This window comes from Lytechinus pictus, chromosome 1 (assembly GCF_037042905.1).
Source record: "Lytechinus pictus isolate F3 Inbred chromosome 1, Lp3.0, whole genome shotgun sequence".
In the NCBI taxonomy this organism is placed as follows: domain Eukaryota; kingdom Metazoa; phylum Echinodermata; class Echinoidea; order Temnopleuroida; family Toxopneustidae; genus Lytechinus; species Lytechinus pictus.
In genome coordinates, this window is record NC_087245.1 from 23,724,677 (window position 1) to 23,732,754 (window position 8,078).

Sequence of the window (8,078 nt, forward strand, 5' to 3'; positions counted from 1 at the left end):
ATATCAGTTTAATCTAAACAGTGTTAAGTGATTCGGTAAATAAAGTACACACAAAACAAGATATACAAGCTAGGATTATAAAACAATTTTCAAACAAAATATAGATGATGATAAAAGACATAAACTGCTAATCTAAGCTAGACAACAAACAAAAGAGGTTTTTAAAAGAACAAGTATATGAGTTGCATAACAAATATGACAATTGCAACATGTCCAGTACAGTGCAGTATTATTACAGAAAATGGGGCACTGGAACTCATCAAAGGAGTATTTCACAACACTTAAAATAACCAGAGCCTGTTATGCAAAATATATTAATTATGTTAGTGATCGTGTATACCTTTTACGATAATCAAATTATAAAATAAATCGCAATTTTTAAAGTGGGCGGGCAAAAATCCCTCATTATCATGATTATAATCAACCTAAGTGGGAGATATAATTTCCGTTTTCCTTCTCCAACGAATTATAATTATGCCCACCACATTCGCTTTCACGCGTGATGAAGATGAACTGAAATTAACAGATAGATGAAAGGGTGGTATATAGGTAGATCTCAAAGATTAGTGGTCTATACAGTTGTTGACAATTAGTTAATGAATCTATGCAAAAATAATATCCTCGAAAGTGAAGCCTTGCGAAGCGACTGACCACGACCTCTGAACGAGGTGGCACATACTCATTTTCAATCATGAAATCGAAAAATTTGATGCTCAATATGAGTAATATTTGATAAATTTTCCTGAAAGAGGGAGTAAGCTTCCAAATGGCGTAGAAAGATACGCATCCTGATCATGATTTAAAAAAAATGCTCGGAATGTTCAATTTTCAGATCTGACTCTGAATACTTAAAAGATACCCCCTAAAATGTCCTCACGCACTCATCAATTATTTCTGTTTATGAGATACCTTATATTGTTTGACAGAATAAAATTTAGATGTGACACAAAACCTCTCACCTTTTTTATAAGAAAATAGATTTCGACATGATCTTTAGAAGATAATATCATCTTTGACCCTCTTCCTTTTTTTTTTCTTTTTCGAGCTTTCGTGTGTCATCCTGTGGAAGCCTTTTGTTTTTGTACACGCTAATACTGTCTATTTTTATGGTGTCTTGCCAAATAAAATCAATCAATCAATCATTCATTTATTCAATCACTCAATCAATCAATAAATCGATCAGTCAGTCAGTCAATCAATCAATCAATCTGACTTTTTGTTGTCTTGGTCGTGATTTTTTTGGGGATCTATGTCCCCCCCCCCCTTCTCTGTACTCTCTTGACCGACCACAATCACTATCAAATTAAAATTCAATTTTATTTCCAATAGAACATTAAGTATAATATAAATTATTTTCATATATTTTTAACAAACATTTAGAATCGCCTACTATCAACTTCCAAGAACGTGGAAATAGCACAATAATATGCAAATAGACTGCAAAAAGATTGCAGAAAAGGAATATTTTGAACAATTTTTAAAAATTATTATCAGAGATGATGCAATTCCAAGTTCTCAATAAAACATGCAAAGCTCATTCAAATTTGAAATAGCGCCTTCTTTGAATTACTAGATTACTATTATTTATATTAGAGTAGAGAAGAGAAGAGTAGAGTAGAGTAAAGTAACTAGAGTAGAGTAGAGCAGATTAGCCTGTAGAGTAGAGTAGAGCAGAGTAGAGTAGAGTAGAGTAGAGTAGTAGAGTATAGAGTAGAGTATATATAGAGTAGAGTAGAGTATAGAGTAGAGAAGAGTAGAGTTGAGTAGAGTAGAGTAGAGTATAGAGTAGTTAGAGTAGAGTAGAGATGAGAAGAGTAGAGTCGGGAGTAGAGTAGAGTAGAGTCAGGGACCTGGGAACGATTTTTTCAGTGGGGGTGCTGAAATCTCTCCTCGAAGGTGGGGGGACACAATTGAGTTTTCCATAATTACACACACACACACACACATCTAAGGGCACCACACCCACACACACACACCCTAACACACACAAACACACCCTCACACACACATATATATATATATGTATACAAATACAAATACAGTCACTTCTTAGCTATCTTCTTATAAAAGAACATAGATATATGATTAGATAACTCGAGCGCGAAGCGAGCTATTTTTTTTTTTGGGGGGGGGGATTTCATGTATTTTGTCCTGAAAATTGAACATTTTAAGCAATGTTTTGTGGTCCTGAACAAGATGCGTATGTAACAAATAATAACTGCGAACGTGATCAGCGCGAGCAGATATTTTTTACATACGCTCTGGCCTGATCGAAAGGGACGTGTTATAAGGACTGTTTGCAGTTACCCATTAAGACGATACATATATCAATAATAAAATAATGCGAGCGCGAAGCGCGAGCTGAAAAAATTGACATTCCGACCTAAATACAGGACATTCTAAGCACTTTTTGTAATCATGAACAGGATAGGTATATAAATCATACAATTGATGCGAGCGCGAAGCGCAAGCGGAAAAAAATTGAGATTTCAGACCCCAAAAAGAGACATTCTAAGCACTTTTCTAATCATGAAGAGGATAGGTATATAACTATACAATTGATGCGAGCGCAAAGCGCGAGCGGAAACAATATTGATATTTCAGACCAAAAAACGAGACATTCTAAGCACTTTTCTAATCATGAAGAGGATAGGTATATAACTATACAATTGATGCGAGCGCGAAGCGCGAGCAGAAATAAAAATGAGATTTCAGACCTAAAAACAGGACATCTTAAGCACTTTTCTACTCATGAACAGGATAGGTATATAACTATACAATTGATGCAAGCGCAAAGCGCGAGCGGAAACAAAATTGAGATTTCAGACCTATAAACGGGACATTCTATTCATGTTTTGTAAATCAAGAAAATGATGGGTAATTGGATATATTCTGACATTAATAATGTGAGCGCGAAGCGCGAACAGAACTTTTTTGATATTCTGATCTGAAACTACGCACTGAATGTAATATGGTTTGAACAGATAAAGAAAAATCAGACGAACATAAGAATAAAGATTTGATCAAATCCGACAAAGAATATCAAAGTTATTGCATTTTAAAGATTAGCATTATTCCAGTGAAACAGTTTTAAGCATGTCTTCATTAATATTCAATGAGCAAACTGATGATGTCATATCCCCACTTGTTCTTTTGTATTTTATTATATATTATTAGGTTTATTCAATATTTTCCCTTCAAGAACCAAAAACCAAATTGACGACTGATTTAGTCCATTATATATTTTTTGCTGCATCTTATTTCATTATAAGGGAGACATATCATTCACACTGGTATGAAAAAAAATGAAACAATTTTGAATCCATGTAATAATACAAGAAACAGGATATAGTGGGATGTGACATCTTCAACCCACATAGGCGGAAATCCCAGAGGGGACAGGGGGACGTGTCCCCCTAACAAAAATAGTAGGGGGACACAATATCAAATGTCCCCCCTATTATTTTTGGTCTTTCGTGATGGAGAAAAATAAATCAGTTCACAATCGAAATAATATACATGTATTATGGACTAAATGACCTTACATTTTGGGTGAAAACCTTTTTTTTTTTTTTTTTTTTTGGGGGGGGGACTTGTCAAATTTTGTTAGGGTTAAAATGTGACCTTACATTTAGGGTGATTACCTTTTTTTTTGCTTCTCAAATTTTACAGGCCCTGGTCCCCCCTACCTTTGGGGAAAGATTTCCGCCCATGTCATCCCACCTATTACATATTCATGACGACATGCATATCACCATTTTCATAAAACTTTGCTAAACTTTAGAATTAAATAACTGAACTATTTGTTATCAGATTTTCATAAAATTTATTTATTTTGATAAAATGTATTTGATATAAATATTTTCAGCCCGGAGTACCCCCAAAACAAGCTGCGTATCTGAATAAACATGCGTGCGCTTGTTTAGAGTTAGACCTAGTATCTGCATGGGCATTCTAAATACATTTTTTTTATTATAAAGTAAAAAATGCGAGCGCGAAGCGCGAGCAGAAAATATTTGATATTCCGATCTGAAAATTCTGAAGGGGGGGGGTTCTACAAAACGTCGTTCATTTAAATTAAATTTTGTCATTTATCATACCTACTACTATAGCTTTCCAGGAGGTGCTGCCTATGGAAAATAACACATGCAGCACCCCCAAATTTTGGGGGTGCTTCACCCCCAGCACCCCCGCTTCCCAGGGCCATGGGGCAGGGCGAAAAAGACTGTGAAATTTGATTTCTATTGTCTGACTTGTAATAGTTTATACAAAACATGGGCGGTCGGGCACGCGCACACTTGATTCGACATAAAACCTGGAAGTGTCATTGTGTCAAGTCCAACCACACCCTTATTATGTCCCTCCCTGCTATCGAGTAGTGCGTAAACTATGGTATATATAGCGTGCGACCACGTCTGTATCGGAATGCCGGAGCTTGATTGAGTCGCGTTATAGGATGGATGTTATTGGAATATGTGAAATGCTATTATGTAAATGATTTGCGATTGTGTCGGATGTGCTAATTATGTACATTATAACATATTTTAAAAAATACAGGGGGGAACCTGATTTCGTGGGGGTGCTGCCTATGGGAAATAATACACGCAGCACCCCCAGCACCCCCGCTTCCCAGGTCCCTGAGTAGAGTATGTACCTGTACTATTATAGAGTAGAGTAGAGTAGAGAAGAGTAGAGTTGAGTAGAGTAGAGTAGAGTATACTAGAGTAGCTAGAGTAGAGTAGAGAAGAGAAGAGTAGAGTCGGGAGTAGAGTAGAGTAGAGTAGAGTAGAGTAGAGTAGAGTAGAGTAGAGAAGAGAAGTGTAGAGTTGAGTAGAGTAGAAATAAGAGTAGAGTAGAGTTATGTAGAGTAGACTCGGGAGCCTCTCGGAGTAGAGTAGATCGAGTAGAGTAGAGTAGAGTAGAGTAGAGTAGAGAAGAGAAGAGTAGAGTCGAGTCGGGAGAAGAGTAGAGTACGTACGTAGTGTAGAGTAGAGTAGAGAAGAGTAGAGTTGAGTAGAGTTGAGTAGAGTATAGAGTGTAGTAGAGTAGAGTAGAGAAGAGTAGAGTTGAGTAGAGTGCGTATAGAGCCCGGGGGGGGGGGCACTTCCATTGACGAATGGATACCATGCGCGACCATGGGGTCTCGAAAAGCACCCTAAACACGTATTTTCCATATTCTGAAAATGCACCTCTTAACAAGTATTGGCGTCTCAAACCCTATACCCTTAAATTGGAAACAAAACGATACTCTTGGCAAGTGTTCCCTGAAATGAACCCCTAAACAAGTACAGCGATATTTTATTGTTATGTCACGGGTCCGTCGGTCGTCGGTTTTACCTTTACACAGTTTCGGCCTCACTGTCCACACCTCGCGCGAATCGGACTCTACACGTGTTGGGGCAAAAAGGACATCCTTTAATTATAAAACATTTTAATTTTGTTTTATCATTCCCGCAAATTTGACCCTAACTCCGTAGCTTCGCAAGCGAAATAGATACCCTTTTTTCATTATTTTTGTGTTTTGACACCCTTATCACGTTACGTACGTAACCAGTGGCGTAGACAGGTTCGTACACCTGGGGGGGATGACTGGGCTGCCAACGCTAGCGAGGGAGCGAAGCGACCGAGCGGGGGGAGGGTGTGGGAGGGGGGTGTCCCCCCTCCCACGGTAGGGAGCTTTTGCAATTTTGAACTTGAAATCGTGCAATCTGATGCATACTTAATGAGGTAAAATAACACACACAAGCGCGCACGCACACACACACATACTCACCCCCCCCCACACACACACACACACACACGGGTGCGCGCACCACACACATACTACGCCTTGAATGGACAGACATACATCGACAAGATCTACACACCGTGGCATACGAATACAGAATGGACTGACACAAAGTATTGCATATTGAACCACACTACGTATTTATTTATCTCTGTGAATTTTGCTGTTACACCTCTTCAGAAAAAAAAAACAATGTCAACTGTGTAAACGCAGGTATAGTCTTTGTTGATATGGGTATGTGGTTATGAATGAAAACAGCCTCTGTGGCCATTTGTGAATAGAACACATAAACAACAAACAAATAACAATATGTCTGTTCATTATAAAGCATAATGAATACGTACATACTATGCTTTTTTTACCTCAAAGAAACAGGCATAGTATCCATAGATGGATATTGGCTGGCGGCTCATTAACATACAGATACAAAAAACATAAACAGTATCACTATGATCCATGGAGTAACAATACTGCTCTGTAAGTTTGTGAAGAAATCGGAACCATAACGGCATTGCATCGTTTCAAATTAGGGCATTATTTACTTCTATTTGATCTCAGTCTTATAATAGTAATAATAATAATAATAATAATAATAATAATAATAATAATAATAATAATAATAATAATAATAATAATAATAATAATAATAATACAAATAAAAAATAATACTAATACAAATAATAATGCTAATACTAATAGGTTCCTTTTATCTCGCATTTCAAGACAGGGTAAATTCACACTGCGCTTTACATGAAACATACTTCTTTAAACATTTCAAACTTATGTCTTCATGCATCAATCAACATACTTTAGATGAATACAAAACAAAGTGCATCTTAAATAAAACAAAAATAAATAAATAGTTAACAATACAGAAAAGATGTAGCTGCTGCAAGCTTAACAACAAACTAATATATACCAGTCAGTCCTGATATCAGTATTAGTGTAACAATAGTCATATAGTGGGAGCATGAAGTTGAACAATTCATGATTATACATAATTATATATATTTGTTTGAATAATACTTGTTATAAAGATAGTAGTATGGTACTCTCTGTCACGAATTATTATGTATACTGTTGTATCACATTCATTTTCTATTCTGTTTTAGATTGCGCTGATGCATTTTGCACACAATGTATAATGCCTATAACACGAGTGGGCCAGACCACACATGTATTTCAATAAAAACCGACTTGAGAAAATAACGTGTATATAAATATATAAATAAATAAATAAATAAATGCATATAATGTATATATATATGTATAAATATCATATACCTGTAATATAATCTGATATAAACTAATAAATACATAAATAAATATAATACATATCATATATGAGAAGGTATTGCTAGTACTCGGTTCGTGCCTGAAAAGTCTCGATGAAAAGAAAAGAGTTGTTGCTTCATTCCCATACCAAAAACAGCTTGATTAACAGTTGCTAATCAGATAATAGAGACATGCGGTAAGTTGGTAAACTTACTTAAAGGAGAATGAAACCCTTGAAACCAACTGAATCCATATCAAAGAGAAAAATCAAAGAAACATATTGTTGAAAGTTTGAGGAAGATTGAATAAATAATAAGAAATTTATGAGCATTTGAATATTGAGATCACTAATGCCATCTAGATCCTCCAATTGGCAATGCGACCAAGATCTGTGATGTCACACACGTACAACTTCCTCATTACTTTAGTACTTATTTCACTTGTATTCTCACTTTTATAGAGTCTATCACAAGGTGAGGTGTTCTCTTTATGAGAGGAAAAGTATAGAGGTTTCACAACATTATATCATTGATGAATCGTTTGTCATATATGATTAGAATGAGCAAAAAGAGATGTTTTGGGGTATATTTTCAGTGTCCAAAAGGGGAGAGTTGTTCATCTGTGACATCATAGATCTTGGTCGCATTGCCAATGGAAGGATCTCCATAGCATAAGTGATCTCGACATTCAAATGCTCATAACTCTTCTATTGCTAGTCCTATTTTACTCAAACTTTTGTTGATCTTATTCTTTGATTTTTTTGCTTTCACAAAAGCTAACTTGCTCCAAAGGTTTCATTCTCCTTTAAGGAGCATTCATGGCTCAACAAACAAACATATCGGTCTCTTAGTCAGTTTTACTTTTGTAGTCTTGCAAATTTGTGTCTTAGAAACCAAATATCTTGCGCCTCTTTTCGTTCCTGCCCAGTAAATACTTGTAAGATTTTCTTTTTTTTACCGTCTGAATTGGCTTTCACCGTGTGAATGCGGCTAATAACAATAAACACAATTACAAT